Source organism: Oncorhynchus kisutch, linkage group LG10, assembly GCF_002021735.2.
Source record: "Oncorhynchus kisutch isolate 150728-3 linkage group LG10, Okis_V2, whole genome shotgun sequence".
NCBI classification, from domain to species: domain Eukaryota; kingdom Metazoa; phylum Chordata; class Actinopteri; order Salmoniformes; family Salmonidae; genus Oncorhynchus; species Oncorhynchus kisutch.
In genome coordinates this window covers 49,212,543-49,233,351 of record NC_034183.2, presented here as the reverse complement: position 1 = coordinate 49,233,351, position 20,809 = coordinate 49,212,543, and the positions used below count along the sequence as shown (strand labels likewise).

The following is a 20,809-nucleotide window of genomic DNA, read 5'->3' as shown; positions in this document are numbered from 1 at the left end:
CTGTTGTGTCAGAAAGTGAGATCAGACTGTGGCAATGACTCAGCACTACCTCACTCTACACAAGGCACCAAGTAGACTACAGAGAACATTCTGGAGGATGTTTGATGCAGCCAGGATCAAAAGTAATGCACTATGGCCTATACTACAGACACAGGGTTCCAGTTCAGACGTAGACCAGGGTTAGGGAGGAGGAACAGAGCAGTCATACACCACTGATTCCAGACACCTCTAGAATGTTTATTCACAAGGTTATGTCATAGAGCAGGAGAGAGAGAAACCACGAAACATTCATAGCACACATTTACTCGTGACTTAGGCTACTTCCTTTGCAAACTGTATAGCATGTTTTTAAACCTCTGGTCATTTCCATGTAAAAAAAAAAGGCCCCATGAGCACCAACATGTGAAGTTCATGTCAAATCTGGTGCCAAATGAAAGCTAGGAGTCTGCATTTTTGAGAAATGAAGGCATACATAACTTTAACCATTTTCCATCCTCAAAATTAGGAATAATCAAAGGCTTTGATTTCTGGTCAAACAGACGGAAAAGTCTTAAAATGCATTTGAAATATATCAAAACATAATAATGCAGAAGTAAAGACACTGCCAACTAATAGCAACACATATTTTGTTTAATTAACATTGGCCTGTGCCTTAATTTTGTTAACAAAATTCCAAATATCTTTAAGATATTTTCTAATTTCTCTCGCTATTGAGGGAGGATAATGAAAGTTCACAGAAGTAACCAGGTAGAAACCATATCTATTTGGTTTCTTAATTATTAAGTGATTAAAACATGAATTTAACCAAATTGGTAACAGAATTTCCTTAAACTCAGTAAAGGAATTACTGCAATTGAATTGGCTACAATGAGAAATCAGTAGTCACAAACCAGTCTTCCCTTCCATTGGTATATTATTATGTTTAAACGCTGGTGGTCAAAGCTGGCTCTCTCCCTCTCGCAAATACAATCAAAAGTGAACTAAACAATCAAAAATTAACAGTAAACTCAAAGGTTTCAAAGGAATAGACATTTCAAAATGTCATATGGCTATGTATAGTGTTATAACGGGCAAATAGTCCATGTATAAAAAAAGGGGAAATAAATAAGCACAAATATAGGTTGTATTTACAACTGTGTTTGTTCTTCACTGGTTGCCCTCTTCTTGTAGCAACAGGTGACAAAATCTTGCTGCTGTGATGGCACGCTGAGGTATTTCACCCAATATATATATAGAAGTTGATCAACATTTGATTTGTTTTCGAAATCTTTGTGGGTCTGTGTAATCAAGGGAAATATGTATCTCTTTCCTTAAATTTTGGGTCAGTCACAGTAGTCAGGTATTCTGCCACTGTGTACTCTCTTTCAGGGCCAAATATCATTCCAGTTTGGAAGGAATTTAACAGAAAACAGAGTAATGTGTCAAGTAATTATCTTTTTGTTTTCTCATGATTTGGTTGGGTCTAATTGTGTTGCTGTTCTGGGGCTCTTTTTGTGAACAGAGCCCCATGACCCACTTGCTTAGGGGATTCTTCTCGAGGGTAATCTCTCTGTAGGTGATGGCTTTGTTATGGAAGGCTTGGGAATCGCTTCCTTTCAAGTTGTTGTAGAATTTAAATGGCTCTTTTCTGGATTTTGATCATTATTGGGTATCGGCCTACTTCTGCTCTGCATGCATTATTTGCCGATGTACACACTTATTTTCCACCATAATTTGCAAATAAATTCATAAAAAATCCTACAATGTGATTTCCTGGATTTTTTCCTTCTCATTTTGAAGTGTACCTATGATGAAAATGACAGGCCTCTCTCATCTTTTTAAGTGGGAGAACTTGCACAATTGGTGGCTGACTAAATACTTTTTTGCCCCAATGTATTTTTAGACAGATCCTAATTGGGATGTCAAATTTACGTTCCTTTTGATGGCGTAGAAGGCCCTTCTTACCTTGTCTCAGATCGTTCACAGCTTTGGGAAAGTTGATGCTGATGTTTAGGCCTAGGTAGGTGTAGTTTGTGTGCTCAAGGACAACGGTGCCTAGACGGAATTGGTATTTGTGGTCCTGGCAACTGGACCTTATTTTTGGAACACCATTATTTTTTGTCTTACTGAGATTTACTGTCAGGGCCCAGGTCTGACAGAAGATCTAGGTGCTGCTGTAGGCACTCTTTGGTGTCTCGCTCACACACATACACAAGCCCCCTCTCTTTCCATTTATTGTAACCCGCATCTAAGCACCAACCAACACCGGACGTCAATGGAAGTTGAAAAGTGAATGAAATTTGGTCAGTCGGCCCTGGCCTTGATTTCAACGTCCAAAGAATACGTTTTTAGTTTTTACTAGTTTATTTTTGGTCCAGTCCGGCCTTGATTTGGCCCATACATAGACATCCATGATTGGTTCAAATCTAAACCAATCAATCATAGACGTTTATGTTTTACACGTGTTAAGAGCACCGTACAGTAAAGATCTTTTTTTTTTTTTTTTTAAGTTGAGTATAGTTCAGTACAGTCCTGTATGGTACAGTACTCTAGAGTTGAGTATACTATAATTTACTGCATTGTACTAATCCATTAACGGCAAGAAATTGGAATTCATTGCCCTTGACAATCAACCGTTCTCTGTCATGGATGATGTTGGCTTTCGCCAACTGGTCCAGCACCATGATCCCCAGTACACACAACCAAGTAGGGCGCTATTTTTTCAGATGTTGCCCTACCGGATGTTACACAGTATTGTTGAAAAGCATATCCATGAGCGTCACTGCTATTAGTTTAACATCTGACATTTGGGCCAGCCATGTCAGCCCCATGTGCATATGGAGTCTGACAGCACAGTGGGTTGACGAGGATTTTGTACTGCGGAAAGCTGTATAGAATGTGCTGGTTCTCATACCGCTGCTGCCATGTCAATGGCATTTGAGAACATGTTTGAAACATGAACACACTCCTAGCTCCATTCGAACAACTGACTCGAGAAATAAGCTCACCAGCTGTGTCTGCAGCAGACATCATACCCTCTGTCATGGCATTGAAACGCCTGCTAAACAAAACTGCCGACACAGACCGTCGGGTTAAAACTCACAAAAGTACTCTACTAGAGGCTCTGAACAAGCGAGCCGGTGGTATTCTCTCTGAGCATCTTTACTGTGTCGCCACCATGCTTGATGCTAGGTACAAGGACCGCTACTTCGACGCAGACAAGAAACAGGGTTTACGTGAAATGTTACAGACACAGATGGACAAGATGGAAACGGACACAGTTGGCACCGAGGAAGAGGACCCACGACAGAAGAGGCAACAGGCAGAGATGAAACTTCACTGCTTGGCATGTATGAGGAAATCCTGGGTGAAAATTAACTGACTGAACCATGAAACAGCACAGCAAGTGAAACAAAAATATTTTGGTCAGTGTGTGTGTTTCAACTATTTAACTGTACTATAATGCCACTCAAATTCTAAATATCAGTTATCAGTATCGTGTTTTTTGGCAAGGAAAATATTGGATATCGGCCAAAAATGTCATATAGGTGCATCCCTACTCCTCACCGTTGAATTTGACACATTTATTCCACCTATACAACCAGGCAAGCAAGAGTGGCTCTCTAACACACATGCGGTGATACAAACAAATCCACATTCTCATGGATGACCCTGAGCCATATTGCTCGCCAGGCATGGCGGTGTGGAGCCGAGCGTTGGAAACAGGACTCCTGTTACAGAGCCCTTTAAGACCAACCCTCCCAGTCTAACCAGTTGCAGGCATATAAGAAGCTCCACCCAGCCAGCGAAACCCTGTCCAACCAACCGCAGGCTCCGTTTAGGACATGCCCCGCGATGGCACGAATTTCACACAATCACCTTATTCCGATGAGGCCCCTCTCACCTAGTCATGATGCGTATTCTACGCCCATCACCCTATTATGCACAGAAGTAATTCAATTAGGTTAATCTTCGGTGGAGGCAGCCTTCGCAGAGGTAGCACCAGTAAAACCTGAAATGGATCAACCTCCAGTACAGAGGGAAAAATGTAGGCTGTGCTAAAAAAGGTTAAAATTAGAAAAACAGGCTAGTAATTTTGTCATAACACAATATACTGTACTTACCATTTATGATGGTTAAGCATAAAGACCTAGGCCTAATGTTGGTCAAAAACATGCTAAGTATGTCACAGGAAGGCCAAAAAGATCATCAAGGACATCAACCACCCGAGCCACTGCCTGTTCACCCCGCCATCATCCAGAAGATGAGGTCAGTACAGGTGCATCAAAGCTGGGGCCGAGAGACTGAAAAGCAGCTTCTATCTCAAGGCCATCAGACTGCTAAACAGCCATCACTAGCACATTAGAGGCTGCTGCCAAAAGGCATAGACTAGGAATCACTGGCAACTTTAAGGAATGGAACTCGTCACTTTAGTAATGTTTACATATCTTGCACTACTCATCTCATATGACTATACAGTATTCAAAAGTATTCTATGGTATCTTAGTCACTTAATGTTTATATATCTGGCATTACTCATGTCATGTGTATATACTGTTTTCTATACTATATCTTAATTCGTTCCGCTCTGACATCGCTCGTCCATATGTATATAGTCTTAATTAATTCCTACATAGATGTGTGAATATGTTGTGTAATTTCTTAGATATTAATTGTTAGATATTACTGCACTGTCGGAGCTAGAAGCCCACACATTTGGCTACACCCACAAAAACATCTGCTAATCACGTGTATGTGACTAATAAAATTTGATTTGAAATAGGGTCTATTGGTAAGAATTATATATACAGTTGAAGTCGGAAGCATACAGTAAAAATTCCCTGTCTTAGGTCAGTTTGGATCACCACTGTGAAATAATAGCAGAGAACATTTATTTAAGCTTTTATTTATTTCATCACATTCCCAGTGGGTCAGAAGTTAACATACACTCAATTAGTATTTGGTAGCATTGCCTTTAAATTGTTTAACTTGGGTTTAGGTAGCCTACCACAAGTGTCCCACAATAGGTTGGGTGAATTTTGGCCCATTCCTCCTTACAGAGCTGGTGTAACTGAGTCAGGTTTGTAGGCCGCCTTGCTCGCCCACGCTTTTTCAGTTCTGCCCACAAATTTTCCATAGGATTGAGGTCAGGGCTTTGTGATGGCCACTCCAATACCTTGACTGTGTTGTCCTTAAGCCATTTTGCCACAACTTTGGAAGTATGCTTGGGGTCATTGTCCGTTTGGAAGACCCATTTGCGACCAAGCTTTAATTTCCTGACTGATGTCTTGAGATGTTGCTTCAATATATAATTTTCCGTCCTCATGATGCCATCTATTTTGTGAAGTGCACCAGTCCCTCCTGCAGCAAAGAACCCCCACAACATGATGTTCAGCTGGTGTTCTTCGGCTTGCAAGCATCCCCCTTTTTCCTTTAAACACAACGATGGTCATTATGGCAAAACAGTTCTATTTTTGTGTCATCAGACCAGAGGACATTTCTCCAAAAAAGTATGATCTTCGTCCCCATGTGCAGTTGCAAACCATTGTCTGGCATTTTTATGGCGGTTTTGGAGCAGTGGCTTCTTCCTTGCTGAGCGACCTTTCAGTTTATGGCGATATAGGACTCATTTTACTGTGGATATAGATAATTTGTACTTGCTTCCTCCAGCATCTTCACAAGGTCCTTTGCTGCTGTTCTTGGATTGCGTTGCACTTTTCGCACCAAAGTACGTTCATCTCTAGGAGACAGCACGCATTTGAAGGTAGGCCTTGAAATACAGGTACACCTCCAATTAACTCAAATTATGTCACTTAGCCTATCAGAAGCTTCTAAAGCCATGACGTCGTTTTCTGGAATTCAGTTCAGTCACCTTAGTGTATGTACATTTCTGACCCACTGGAATTGTGATTACAGTGAATTATAAAATCAAATAATCTGTCTGTAAACAATTGTTGGAAAAAATACCTGTGTCATGCACAAAGTAGATGTCCTAACAGACTTGCCAAAACTATAGTTTGTTAACAAGAAATGTGTGGAGTGGTTGAAAATTTGTTAATGATTCCAACCTAAGTGTATGTAAACTTCCAACTTCAACTGTATATATATACACACATTTCATTTTTACAACAAAACAATATCCTACCTATTGACTGAGAAACATCAATGACTCTCCCTCACCTGGTCCAGTACCAGGTAAATCCATCAGACTCTGCAGCTACTCGGATTGCAGCTGAAGGTCATAACCTTTATCTATGCCATCCGTGGGAACCATCCACAGACTCACATTAAACCCAGCCCTTGAATGCGATAAGGATTTCTCCAGCATGCAGCAGTTAATGTGTCCGGATCAAAGTTCCCAGGCTACACTGATAATGACTGTGTGTGTGTGTGTGTGTGGAGCAGTTCAGCTGTTGGAAGCTCATGGAGCGATGCGCAATGCTAAAACCTGCTCTGTGGTCAAGAAAGAAAGTAAACTCCCGCTCCAAATCCACACCATTCATTAAAATCACAATTTAACCAACACCCATCTATTTTTGTGACTACCTGGGCCTACCAATTGGTTTAAATATTGAAACCAAACCATACGGATTTGAATGAAAAGTATTTCAATAAACCTGAAATGGTGAATGTAAGAAGCGAACATCATTTCAGATTAAACAGCATATAAAACACTAAATAGGTCAGGAACCAGACAGAGAGCCTAAGGAAGAACAAAAAGGAAGTATTTAAATCATTAGGCTGGACAAAGTTCAACTACTGTTTAACGGATGCCCAGCCTCACTTTTCTCCACACAGAGGGAAAAACATGAAATAAAACTGATGTTCTTTTTTGGCCAATATACACTACCAATGCACTGTCCGCTCTCCCTTGAGGCTTTCCCAAGTTGATGTCCAAGAGACCAATCAGATCACACGTTCAGATCATGTTCAAGCCTCGGATTGGACAGTGAAACACACACACGCTCGCACCGGCACGCAATGTGCAGTCATGGCTGAAGCCAGCGCAAATTCCTACTATTTATGTGTCCAGGTTAAACCGGGGACATCCCTCATCAAATTCATGGTATTGCATAATTTTCAGATCTATCAGAAGCGATGAATAGACAAAACAACAATGTAATTTATGAAGATGCACGAAATAAATCGGCAAACATATCGGAATCAGACGATATTAGCTAATAATGCCAACATTAGTATCGGCCGATGTCTAGATTAATGCCGATGTACAAAACCGATGTCCAAGCTTACGTGCATACCTATATACAGTGGGGCAAAAAAGTATTTAGTCAGCCACCAATTGTGCAAGTTCTCCCACTTAAAAAGATGAGAGAGGCCTGTAATTTTCATCATAGGTACACTTCAACTATGACAGACAAAATGAGAGAGAAAAAAAATGACGTAATGTAAAAATGTTGTGCTACAAGTGCTGCACAGCATTCCTAACCTAGCCCACAATGTCTGCTATGTGAATTTAGCAGTCAACTAGTTGAGCAGTCATTTGAAAGAGTAAGAAAATTTCAGCGAGACAATTCAAAGGAGAAATCCATCAAAGCCAAGATAATGGAATTCATTGCCCTTGACAATCAACTGTTCTCTGTCGTGGGTGATGTTGGCTTTCGCCAACTGGTCGAGCACCGGTACACATTACCAAGTGTGCTATTTTTCAGATGTTGCCCTGCCGGAGTTACACAGTAATAGCGTCACTGCTATTCACGACATACATACTATGGAACGCCGTTTGGGTCTTTGCGTGTCAATAAAGATACAGTAGCACTGTCAAAGCTGTACAAAAAAAGTCTGCAAACAAGCAAACAGCGGCCATGATCGATGTGTTTACAATATCGCAATGGTAATAACGCATAATTTGTTTGACCACAACTTCTGGGGTGGCTAGCTTTAGCTTGGTACATAGCTAGCACCAATACAACCAGCCTGGAAACAATGACCAGTAGAAACTGCAGTCATTTTCATTATTCTAGACAATGATTTAGGAATCCGTGTGAGTAAGTATTAGCTAGGTTGCCACTTGTTCGCCTATTGAAATTGAACTTTAGTTCATGAAAATAAATAGCTAGCCAGCTACTTAACCCTGTTGCCCAAAGCTAACGTTATAAGCAGCCAGCTAGCTTCATCTGGCTTGTGAAGCTCGACCGGACCGGGTTGTGTTGTGAAGCTAGCCACAATAAGGATCAGGCACTAGGGTTGCAGACTTGGAAACTTTCCGGTAAATTTTGGTAAATTTTCCATGGGAAGTTAAGCCAAGGGAATTTTGCTTAAATTCATTTAAAAAAGTTAGCTTATAACAGTGAACCTTTTTTGCGGGATACACAAGGCAATTCTAGGACATATTCTAGGCATATTTTGGTTAAACGATCCCCAATTCAATGGAATTGCAACCCTCTGCATGCACAGTGCATTTTCCCATCACATGTACAGCTGATTCTCAAGATCTTGCACACCAATGAGATGCTATTGAGCCCATACTACTACACTGTCTGAGCCAAGGACTACATGCTTTCTGGTAAGTTTTGATTACAATACTGGGTAGGGTGAATATATTTTATATGACATGCATGATTTTTTGTTAACTAGTAAATAGTAGCCTACAGCAAAGTGTGTTTAAATCATTTCTAACTTGTTCATTTCTGCTAGTTAGTTTTTGCTACCATGTGGGTTTTAGCTTGCTTGAGCCTGCTAACTGAGGAGTGTTAATTATGTTTCATTTTAAAACATTTATCTTACAAAGGAGTTGTTTAATCTAACTGCTTAACTATTTATCTGTACATGGAATTGTATATGTTTTGACTAAAATCTTTACAGGAAAATGCCACGGGCACTCTCTGATGTGTGGAGACATTTCACTGCAGCTAATGTAGAAGGAAAAGCTGTGCACATTTGCAAATACTGTGCCAAATCATATGTGAAGAATGCAACAAAGATGCAGAATCATCTGGCAAAGTGCATGAAGTTCCCTCAGCGCTCACAACAAGCAACCTCTGACAAAAAGTCCCTCTACCTCTATTCGAGGTGAAAATGATGAATCAGACACCTTATGCATACACAGACAGCTGTGTATGTAACTGGTTCACCTCTGATGCTCACAGGTAATGTGTATTGGAAGAGATTTCTGAATGTTCTTTGCCTAGCATACACCCCTCCAAACAGACATGCTTTATCTACTCATTTGCTGGATGCAGAGTTCAACAGAATTCAAGTGAAGGTCAAGCAAATCATAGAGAACGCAGACTGTATTGCAATCATCTCTGATGGGTGGTCGAATGTTGTTTGGCAAGGAACAATTAACTACATCATCTCCACCCAACCAATATTCTACAAGAGCACAAGGGACAACAGACACATCGCAGATGAGCTGAAGGCAGTCATCAATTACCTTGGACCGCAGAAGGTATTTGCACTGGTGACAGACAATGCTGCAAACATGAAGGCTGCTTGGTCTAAAGTGCAGGAGTCCTACCCTCACATCACACCCATTGGCTGTGCTGCTCGTGCCTTGAATCTGCTCCTCGAGGACAACCTGGCACTGAAAACAATGGATATACTCTACAAGAGAGCCAAGGAAATAGTTAAGTATGTGAAGGGTCATCAAATTTTAGCGGCAATCTACCTCACCAAGCAAAGCGAGAAGAATAAGAGCACCATATTGAAGCTGCCAAGCAACACCTGTTGGGGTGGTGTTGTCATCACGTTTGACAGTCTCCTGGAGGGGAAGGAGTCTCTGCAAGAAATGGCCATATCAGTCTGCTGATATGGACAGCCCCATCAAGAGGATCCTCCTGGAGGATGTATTTTGGGAGCGTGGTAAGCAGCCTGAAACCTATAGCAGTAACCATTGCACGGATTGAGGGAGACAATGCCATCCTGTCTGATGTTTAGATTCTGCTTACGGATGTAAGAGAAGAAATCCGTACTGCCCTTCCCACTTCACTGTTGCTCCAAGCAGAGGAAACTGCAGTTCTGAAATACATCAAAAAGCGTGAAGACTTCTGCCTGAAACCTATACTTTGTGGATCTGTGGCTCTTTCCCTGTTGCTTCCATCATCCTCCAAATCCCACCAACATCAACCGCCTCAGAGTGCAACTGGTCCATGTTTGGGAACACACACCAAAGCATGCAACAGGCTGACCAATACAATGGTTGAAAAATTGGTGGCCATCCAGGCAAATTTGATGGTTTTGGAGCCTGATAATGAGCCATCCTCAACAAGGTTGGAAAGTGACCGTGAATATTAGGCCTCAGAGTCTGATGTTCAAGAGGTGGACATTGAGGAGGTCCAGGGAGACGACATGGAAGCCTGAGAGGAGAGCTTTCGTTTAGACTATCATTTTACAAATGTATGTTGAAAACGTTTTTGGGAGATGCGATGGATCATTGAATATTCCCTTTCTTTTGTTGTTCAGTGAAATCATCCCATGTGAAGAGTCAACTCATTTATTCAAAAGTTAAATTCGTAACTAAATCGTTTTTAAAATTTATTTTGGGAGGATTTAATAATTTGCAATTATGTCTACTTATGATAAGGTAAAATGTTTATGTATCTGTCTCCATATGATAAGGTAAACATATCCAATGTAAAAAAACATCAACATTTAAAGGGTATTAATATTAATTTGCATATATTTCTGTTATTCCCACGGAAATTTCCACCTCTGAAATTCCCCAAAATGTGCAACCCTATTAGGCACAATAGTGGAATTTGCGTTCAAAATAAAAGTATGTCATGTCATTGACAATGATGCAAATTAATACAAATAGTAGCAGAATTATGCCATACTTTTATTTTGAAGGCTAACCGCAAAGTCCACTATTGTGGCTAATCCTTATTGTGGCTAGCTTCACATAGATGAGTCCAAACCACCATTAATCAATTAAGAACTGTCTTATAAATTAGGGTTATTTTAGATGACACCTAGATTGTCGTTTTGCTATGTTTTTGGGGAAAAACATTGTTTGCATTTGGCCTTTCTAGGGAGTTTTTCCTAGCCACCGTGCTTCTACACCTGCATTGCTTGCTGTTTGGGGTTTTAGGCTGGGTTTCTGTACAGCACTTTGAGATATCAGCTGATGTACGAAGGGCTATATAAATAAATTTGATTTGATTTTGATTTGATTTGCATCCATGAGCTAGCTAGCTTTTTTTATGACCAGCCCTGTAGGTGCGCGAGACAACTTTACCAGCATCACAGCACACATATGACATATGAAAAACGAGTGATAGTGTAATAACTACGTAAAACAATGTATGAACGCATAAAATTATTATGTGACGTGCAATCATATTCAGGTCCTGGTTGGCCAACAAGCTTATTTGATACGTCAAAGTGTTATTTATATATTTTTTGACATGCAATGACCCAAACGGCATTCCATAGCAAAGACCCAAAAGGCGTTCCCGATAAATCCTGGTTGAGACTGAACAAATGAACAAAGAAACAGCACAGCAAGTAAGTGAAAGAAATAGGTTTTGATTATGATTTACTGGTAATGGGGACATAAGCAAATGCCAACAAAATAACTTTTTGGTCAGTATGGTGTGTGTGTAACACTTATTTCACTAGGCAAGTCGGCTAAGAACAAATGACAGCCTACCCCGGCCAAACCCGGACGAAGCGGAGCCAATTGTGTGCCGCCCTATGGGAATCACAATCACGGCCGGATGTGATACAGCCTGGATTCGAACCAGGGACTTTCGTGGCGCCTCTTGCACTGAGATGCAGTGCCTTAGACCGCTGCGTCCGTGTGTGTGTTAACTATTTAACTGCAATATAATGCTTAAAAGGCCATAAAAAAACATTGATAATCGGTATCAGGTTTTTTGGCAAGGAAAATATCAGATATCGGTGCATCACTAGTAATTTAACCAAGTGACTGGCTAGAAATCAGGGCATCGGCAAAGACACAGTGCAAGCTGACAGTACTTTGGACAACCAAATTTAACTCAAAATGATTGATGAAATCACATTCTGCCAGCTGTATGGTGATTTGTGATTCCTAACTTACATTTTACCGGTACTACCAGTAGTAGTAGGCCAATCGATAACACCACGACGGAATGCGTTTGAAGTGATGATGCGCCGCCGAGAACAGCTAGCATGTCCAGCAAAGTACATTGCCAGTGGCACGCACACACTTCGTGCCGATCAGCAGGTGGGGGCTTTTAATTGAACAGTACAAACAATCAGAATGGAGAAAGACCCATTAAAATCACTTAAAATGTATGTGTTGCTACCCTTGGGCCACACAATACTCATAAAGCATATTTAGAACTTGTATTATTCAAAAACATACAATACTATCAAAAACCCAACACTTTTTTAAATACCATGGCCATGTCGCCCAACCCTACTTCTACCATGGGCAAATACCTAGACCTAGATACATTTTTGTTCAAATCAAAAGGGGTGAAGTCAAAAAAGTGATTGAAATCACATGGAATGACCCAGAGATGAAGGGAAGCATGTAGTTTTGTGCAGTTTTAATTGGGCCATTAGGCCATCAGGGAGCACAGGCCACAGCACACTGAACTTTAGACTATAGGTCGGGTTCAACCCATGGGTATACTCACTCCTCTCCTCATACACAGTACAGCGCACCTGGTTTTGTAAACACTGTGCCAGTGGTTTCTGCCTTTGAAGTCTCTTAATCGTTCAGGTTCCTCCACGACAAGGGAAAAAAGCTACAGAAATACACAACAGAAAATGGGAAAAACACAATTGGGTTTGAAAAGAATTCAGAGTTTCCTCTGTTCCTCTAATCTCAAACGTTGAGATTTCAACCAGCTGTCTGAGGTACTACCAAGCTGGGGCAATTAGTTGACAGTAGGGATGTTGTTTTTTTAAACACAAAAATAAAAGCCAGTGTCTGAATAGGCTAACTGGCATAGAGAGAAGTAAAACTCTGAGGAACCAGCAAACCAGTGGTGTGTTTCTGTGTTCCACAATTCACCCAATGATATATGATGCATATGGTTCCACTTCCAGACTGGTTTGGTGGCTTCAGCATAGGAGCGAATGGGGCCCGTGTGTCAGTCGAGCCACTCCCTGCTGAGACTGCCAGTGGTCAGGCTTCCTCTCGACCCTGTCCTGACCTCTAGGATCTGGGCAACTCGCTTGTCTGAAGTTAGGCCTGGAGGGGTGAAACACTTTGCCCTTTAACATCCTACTGAGGAGCCATGACAAGTTCAGGCAGGAGTCTGGTAAATTAGCCCATTGCCCTTGTCCTTAGCCCATCTCCCCCCCCTCCCTTTTTAATCAAAGTTTATTTGGAGATTTGTAAGTCATTTTCTCCTCTGGATTCTCTTCAGGCCATGTACATTGTTGAATGGGGTCGATTTTTCCAGCTTATCCAATGTGGCTGGCTGGTCCATGTTTATCTTATGTGAGGGGGTGGGGTAAAAAAAAAACATTCAGGAATGGAGCATTCTGGGAGGAAAGTGAACAAAGGTATTGTTTCAGGTGTGTTCCAAGCGAGGTTAAGTTCAGAGGGAGGCACTGCCCCTTGGTTTGAGATGGGGGAGAGACGGATTGAGGTGGAGGGAGGGGATGCTGGCTTGAGGGCATGAAACGGGAGGGTGTGTGCATCTGAGTGTATTTGGCCTTGGCAGACTAGGCTTACACTATCAAAACAGCCAGCAACGGTGTTGTTTTAGTCAGCCAAATGTCACCCTTCAGCTCTTCCTCCAGTCAGGATTCCAGGAAAGAGACTAGTGTGTGTGTGTCCACATAAGCGACAGCTCAAGTATATGCCAAACCAAGATGTACAATACCTGCAACCCGAAAACATGAAAACCTACAGAAAACCACAATAGCAGATCATTTAGATGTATGAATAAAGCTGTGATTGCTCAGACAGATGTCAAGTGTCTGACTGGAACAGATTATTCATCATGAGCTGAAGTCTTCAGAGAAGCCAGACATTAACCGCCTGAGGGGGTCTGAACAATACAAAGTAATAACATCAGTAATACCAACAGGTTCTGCTTCCATCTCGCCAACTGAATAGTCTGACAGGATAAATCCCAAACCCAGTGCGCCTATGAAAACACTGCAGATCCGTACATATAGATTTGCATAATCATCAGAAATATGCCTACATTTAGGCCTAACCAGAGAAACGGATGTAGCTTTATGCACATTATGGTCTGTAGCCTACAGCAGTAACCAGCCATACCTCTATTGGTTGTTTCCTGTTTTCCTGGCAACTTGGCCTCTATATTGATTGGTTAGATGCAAAATTAGGACATAGAAGGATCTAGAATATAGGCGGAGAAAATTGCCATATGCTCCAAGTGGCTAGGTGCTAGGACAGCCTAAATCAAGGCCAAAAATGTATACACATACCTTGGTAATAACTTACAGCAGGACTATTTCTTAGTCCACAATATGGTCTTACATAATGCAACATTTCCTACTTAAAATGCAACCAGCAAACCATAATCATGTCATACTTTCAGTTGGCACTGGCAGTATCTAACATTTGCAACAATGAGACAATTTTCTTGGAGTGGAATGCCCTGGAAAACTGATTAAAGTGGGGCACCGTGCCCCTAAAATAAGGTTATCATTGCTGGGAAGGACAAACATCTGAGTGGGTGGCTTTTATCCATTCATGTTATTGAGTACCCTCCTCTGGGTAAACCTCCAAATTCATAAACTAGATAATTGTTGTGTTAGCCTCCTTCTAGGGTTGCGCCAATACCACACACATATGTCTGGAAGGGGGCTGATAGGATTCCACAAAGATCTAAAGGGTCAATGGGGGGAGGGGAGGTCTTGCTTTGTCAATTGTGCAGCATATCAAAACAAATAGGAGTGAAAACAGTCAGTGAGAGGACTCACACTTTCAGTAGCACATTCTCCCAGTCCTACACCATATCATACAGGCTAGAGAGAGGCCATGTACTCTGAGTGAACAGCTCTCCATTAAATTGGGTATAACATGGACCCGGGCCTGAGCTCGCCGAGCCATCGGTCCAACTCAGCAGCAGACGGGGCGCTCATCACCCTCTATTCATAAAATGTCTCTCTGACTCCAACATGTGGGCTGCAATGGGGACAGGGGCGTGGGGGACCCAGTTGGGCCAATATGTGCAATCAGTAGGCTTTTTTCTCTCTACGCTCCACAGTCAGGGCTAGTCCCGCTCGTGTGTATTTAACCTCCTGAAACCATTTCCCAAAAAGCATGTCACCCAGACCTGGAACTCTCTTGAAATTCAGTCAATGGATTTGCAATATGCAGAGGCCCCAGTACAGCAGCAGAGCACAACAGTCAAGGCCTCACTAGCTCAGCTACACCAAGAGTGTACTGTGTAGAGTACCCACCCATAATGACAGCAAACAATCATCAGGAAGATAAACTCCCCCTCACCACAAGACAAACACTGGTGAGATTATTTGATCTTGGAGCAAGTTCACACATCAGAAAATGACAGCATTGAAGTGCTGAGATCACATATGATGCAAGGATATGCAATTTAACACAATACATAATGGAAACCTACAGATCTTGTAACACACTAACCGGGGATTGAGCAGGTTAGTGTGCAATTAAAGGGATTCACATGAACACAGTTCCTTGTTGACAAATGGGATAAAATTACAGTATCTGCACTGACGTTAGACAGTGTACAAGCACATAGGAGACGGTTGAGATCATGGCATGGCAAAACCTTGATGTGTTGATAATGAATACAATGATTATATTGTTCATTGTTTTTTTTCTGGCGGCCTTGTGTATATCGCTAAATCACAATTTAGGCGAAATTAAAATAGTACAATTATTTAGGAAACTAGCTTGGTTGGTTTATGCTAAGGAAAGTACATTATTTTGATGAAACAATTAGTAGAAAACGTCGCGCCTGCAACTGCCTGCGCCATTATGAAAACCTCGCCATAAATGACTAAATTGGAAATGTATCAAAAATGATTACAATGTCATCTATGCGACAACGCATTTTCTTGGTTAACGTTGAAGGATTGCGAAAATGGTTCCCCTCTCACACGATTGCGATCATTCGATAGAATTGCCTGGGTGTGTACATTATGCACGATTAAGTTTAGAATGGGGTGGCGCAGAGATGCATTATATAGTAGGCAATACAGCAAGCTTGCAAACAACGTTTTTAGACGGCCTATGCCAGTAGACTGACTAGGGGTAATTTGGATACTCAATCAAGAGCTTCGGTGAATAAGGCTTGACATTGACACAATTCTATCTGGTACAGTTAAATGCTATTACCAATGTTTTATGATTTTCCCTCGCACTCTCCCATAATTTACGAATATCATGGCTCATCATGACTGGCTAGTTGTAGATTACTATAATGGTGTACTTGGCAGCAGAACATTCAGCTAATGCAGTGAAAGAGTAGCAAACCTAACGTTACCAACACTGTAACTGACGTTGGAACTTGGATTTGAAATTAAGGTAGACCCGGCTATGGAACATAAAATATAAAAAAAATCACAAAAAAATGTTGTGCATTACCACGAATGCGAGATAACTGATGTGTAGGTTACCTAACAAGTTAAACGTTAAATGTTACACGATTTCAAAGTTATTTTTTACTACGGAGTTAAAAGTAACAAAGAAAAAAGGAGGAACCTACCACGTGATGAGGAGCCGAGTCCGGGTAATTTTTTTTTTTTTTAGAAACAAATCCCGCACTTTGATAGTAATTTCATCAAGGAAACAAAATATGTGGGAAAACAAATAATTCGAGAATGCCCCTTCACAAAATCCGTCTCGTGCGTTCAAATTGGGTAACCCCGTGTTGCTCCCGGAATCACGAAATGGGCGAAACAACGAGTAGTTGAGAAACGGAGTCAGCTTGCTCTCTTCTCTTTGCAATTATTAATGCTCAATCTAGTTTATTTCAAAGGCTGTTTTATTCAAATCGAATTGGTATTGTCATATTTCCCAACGCCATTTATCGACGACCTGTTATGTATTTTCCCCGATAATCCGTTTTTATTGTTGCCGTTTTAGGGAGAGCGTCACACAGAAAATGGCGGCTCGCTCCTCTCCCTCGGATTTCAAGTCTGACAAAACAGAACCCGAGAGCAAAGCCGCGGCGGGAGACATTCCTCACACTCGCCACTAGTGGAACGTCAGCATGTCTCCGCTAGAGGGAGCCAAAGTCAAGCGTTCCATTTTCTACATGTCTGAAACTGGGTTGCTGTGTCTTCCATCATGGCTCAATTAAATCGTGACTTGCAGTTATTACATTTCACGCAAGAGCCGGAATGGATACAGTTTCATTATAACTCCGAATCAAAACATGTGATTCTGGAGGATTGGAGAAAGTGAATGGTTATGGGATCATAACCAGGACAAGGACACACGGTTAGTTATAAATATCTATGATACTACCCTGCAATATGATAGGGGAATGCTTTGACATGCTATGGGAAACACTCTTTTCACACCAATTCGATACCAAAGTGACTTTTTCATAGCAGGTTAGGAGAACTTACACAGCAGGTTAGGATAATTAATGTAGCAGGTTAAGGTTAGGAAAATAGTTTGAGAAAATGGATTCGAAAATCACCTTGTATCTAAGTGTCATTAAAAGAGTGTGTACCATTCCCCCCATAGAGGAAATATATGGGAGTTGTATAGAATTATAATGTAATAATGCCAGGGGGAACCGAAGAACACAACACCATTTCTGCAATGCAACAGAAATTGTTTGCTCCAAACGAAAACTAGAGTTTCTTCTGGAAAAAAATCAGGTAGGTCTCTCCCCGTTTGGTTCGGTTTGGTTCTTAAACAGTAAACAATTTCTGTTGCAAGACAATGAATACACCCCTGCCTTCTCAACAAACCCCAATATGGAACAAAAAAAACCTTCCCCTGGTCCCGTACCATTTTTGTGTGCAGATGGAAAGGTAACAGATTGGTCACAGTTACACGGGTGGCCTATAAGAGAGCAATAGTTATGGCATCACTTTGTAGGCACTAACTCTGCCATGGTTCATTGGACAAAATCTTTTGTTTTGTAGGGTTTTTGGATAAACCCAGAAAATTAGATCTGTGGTAGGCTTAGGAGAGCTTATACATTTTGTTCTATGAGAATCTATATAAGCTAACGTCACTTTTTGTGAATTTTGAAGAATTTACGATAATACATTTTAAAAAGCATAAAAAAGGCTTCATAATTCATAATGGTCATGTTAACTGACTGATATCTCATATAACAAAGATCTCCTAAAGCCCGTGTTAACCTCAGACCTTATTTTCAGTGTTTATCCCAAAGCCTTATTCTTTACCCCATAAGAATGGCTGAATGAACCAGAGGTAAATCATTCCCGGTTTTTAGGACTACAAGCTGGCGATCTCTATATAAGCAAAGGATGGTCCTGTGACCTCTAGGAAAATCTAATTTACAATCCTTCACTATATTACTTACAAATTCCGTTCCTTTCATTTGGCAAATGCAAAACTACTTACGGTTTCAGACAACAATCAACATCTATATAAGGATGTCATATCCCCTGCCTTATGATCACCGCCATTGATATTCCACCTGTTCTGCAACTGTTCACTCTACTAATGTGCTATTCTGCCATCTAGTGGTCTTTAGTAGAGTTAACACCCCCTGTATTGGATAAATCACCCCTCCACCTGTGTCAGCATCTGACTCCAGCACCATATTTCTGTAGCAGTCTTTAGGTTGCTATGCCAGACAGTGACACAATATTATAGTGATACATCATTTCAGATTATAGTGAAATGTCAACATAGTCATTTATGGAACAATGCACATTTGGCTATCTGTCCAAAGTTATTAAACCAAGCTCTATGCATGAAATAGCTCTATGCGTGATGATGACACATAATCAATACTGTATCATGAAACACATGTTGTGTATACATACCTTGCAATAGCAAAGTTCACCTCCCACCAAATCCATCCTTAGGGGAAAAATATCCACTGTGTATTCCAGGTACAGTGCATTCAGAAAGTATTCAAACCCCTTCACTTTTTCCACATTTTGTTGCATTACAGCCTTATTCTAAAATGTATTAAAATCGTCCCCACCCCCTGTCTACACACAATACTACATAATGACAAAGCAAAAAAATGTTTTTAGAAACTCTATTTTTTGTATGTTTATTTGTATTTTTATACATTTGCAAACATTTCTAAAAAACCTGTTTTCACTTTGTCATTATGGGGTATTGGGTGTAGGTTGAGGGGGGGAAATGATTTAATACATTTTACAACAAGGCGTAACAAACGTAACAAAATGCGGAAAAAGTGAAGGGGTTTGAATACTTTTCAAACGCACTGTAACTTCCACAAGGTAATCCCTCCAGTTCTTTGTCCAAGGGACCTGTACACACAGACAAATTGCATTATAAATCAATAATATATAATAATATACCTAAAATCATTTGACTGACACAGGCCTACTTGGTATGGCACTACAAAGAATGTCTAAAAACACTATTTGTACAGAACATTGATTTATTTTTGTTCTGAGTCTATATGACAATCATATTATATTTATAGAATGACCTGGCATTGTGCCATATTCTAAAATTATTCTGCAAATTATTTTATTAAATTTTGGTGAACATTTACGTGCAGCTACAGTAACACTAGACTAGGGCACAATCTCCCACAGTCTTTTAAATTAAGAATAAACTGTATTGATTTCAGACTCAATACTCTTGTTAGCTTGACTGATTTTATTGTGGAAACGGGCTGTAGCCCATAATCAACTATGTTGGCTAGCTAATAGCTAGCGAACTGGCTAACAAACTCCACGGCCCTTGTTCTAAGTAACTTAGCTAGCGCGGCTAGCATAACTTGCTAGCAATCCTTGCGCTAAAATCTATTACTACTTTATAAACGTAGCAAACCATACACAATATCACGCACTGACTTACTGTGCGAAATTATAATGTAAATGTTTCACAATGTTATCACAATTATTATTTACTATATAGTGTATATAATCTTGCAAGTGTGTGTGCCTACTGTACGACACCCGAAGTACGATAGCTAGCTAACGTTAGCTAGATACACTATTTGGCCTGTTGACTGCAACCCCACAGTAACGTTCGCAGTTTTACCTTTGCATTTCAAACTGGATCATTAAATAAATCAATAACATACAAGATAACACACCTCAATCCCATCTCTATTCATTTTATCTTCTAATATAATCCGTTTTGTAAAATTGCCTAAAATAAACTGAGTTTTAACATGACAGAGTCAAGACTTCATGTTCACTTACCTGCACAACTCAACCAGTCTTGAACCGGAATTACCCGCCTGCCTAGCCCTGTGATTCGTCAATTTGGTTATGCAGCGATGGCGATTGGTTTATTTATCTTCTAGTCTGCACGGATGGACGTCCTGTTGAAAGTAAATAAATGGAAGTTTACCAGTTGTTGTCATTAATATACAAGCTCAATAACTGCAATACTTTAAAATAAAATTATTTGGTTAGACTAAATAGTTAGCCAGTTACTCTTCAACGTCAACTTGACCAAATGATCCCGGTCTCCACCAAATCATTTGCCACAAATTACTTTGTATTTAGTCTCCAAATTTCAACCCATCAATTGGCTAAACGGAGCATAATTTGTGCCTAGTAATAGCCACTGAGAAGTCGAAGCTTTTTAAGCAACCTAATACGGTGTTAGATGTGTTGACAAGCCGATGCTGGGTCACAACCGAATCACTGTCGTTTGAAGGGGCTTTTCTTCAGGCTGCTGTAGTGTAATATTACATTGCTGGACTAAAATGGCATTATCCAGAGATAATGGTGCTATCCTATGTGGTTGTATGACTAG

The 20,809-nt window shown here is 40.7% G+C and overlaps 1 protein-coding gene across 4 annotated transcripts in view; it reads right to left on the bottom strand.

Moving 5' to 3' along the window:
* The window catches only part of LOC109898296 (KAT8 regulatory NSL complex subunit 1), a 73,902-nt gene extending 53,651 nt beyond the window's left edge, over positions 1 to 20,251 (bottom strand). For 2 of the 4 annotated variants that reach the window (XM_020493218.2, XM_020493221.2), the window contains exons 1-2: positions 20,139 to 20,251; positions 18,880 to 19,338 (exon numbers count right to left, since the gene is read on the bottom strand). The gene's annotated coding sequence lies outside the window, so the exon portion shown is untranslated. Of the gene's footprint in view, positions 1 to 16,607; positions 18,540 to 18,879; positions 19,339 to 20,138 lie in introns of those variants that run through there. The other 2 variants (XM_020493219.2, XM_031833862.1) reach the window with 1 other exon arrangement.
* Positions 20,252 to 20,809: the final 558 nt, after the last annotated feature.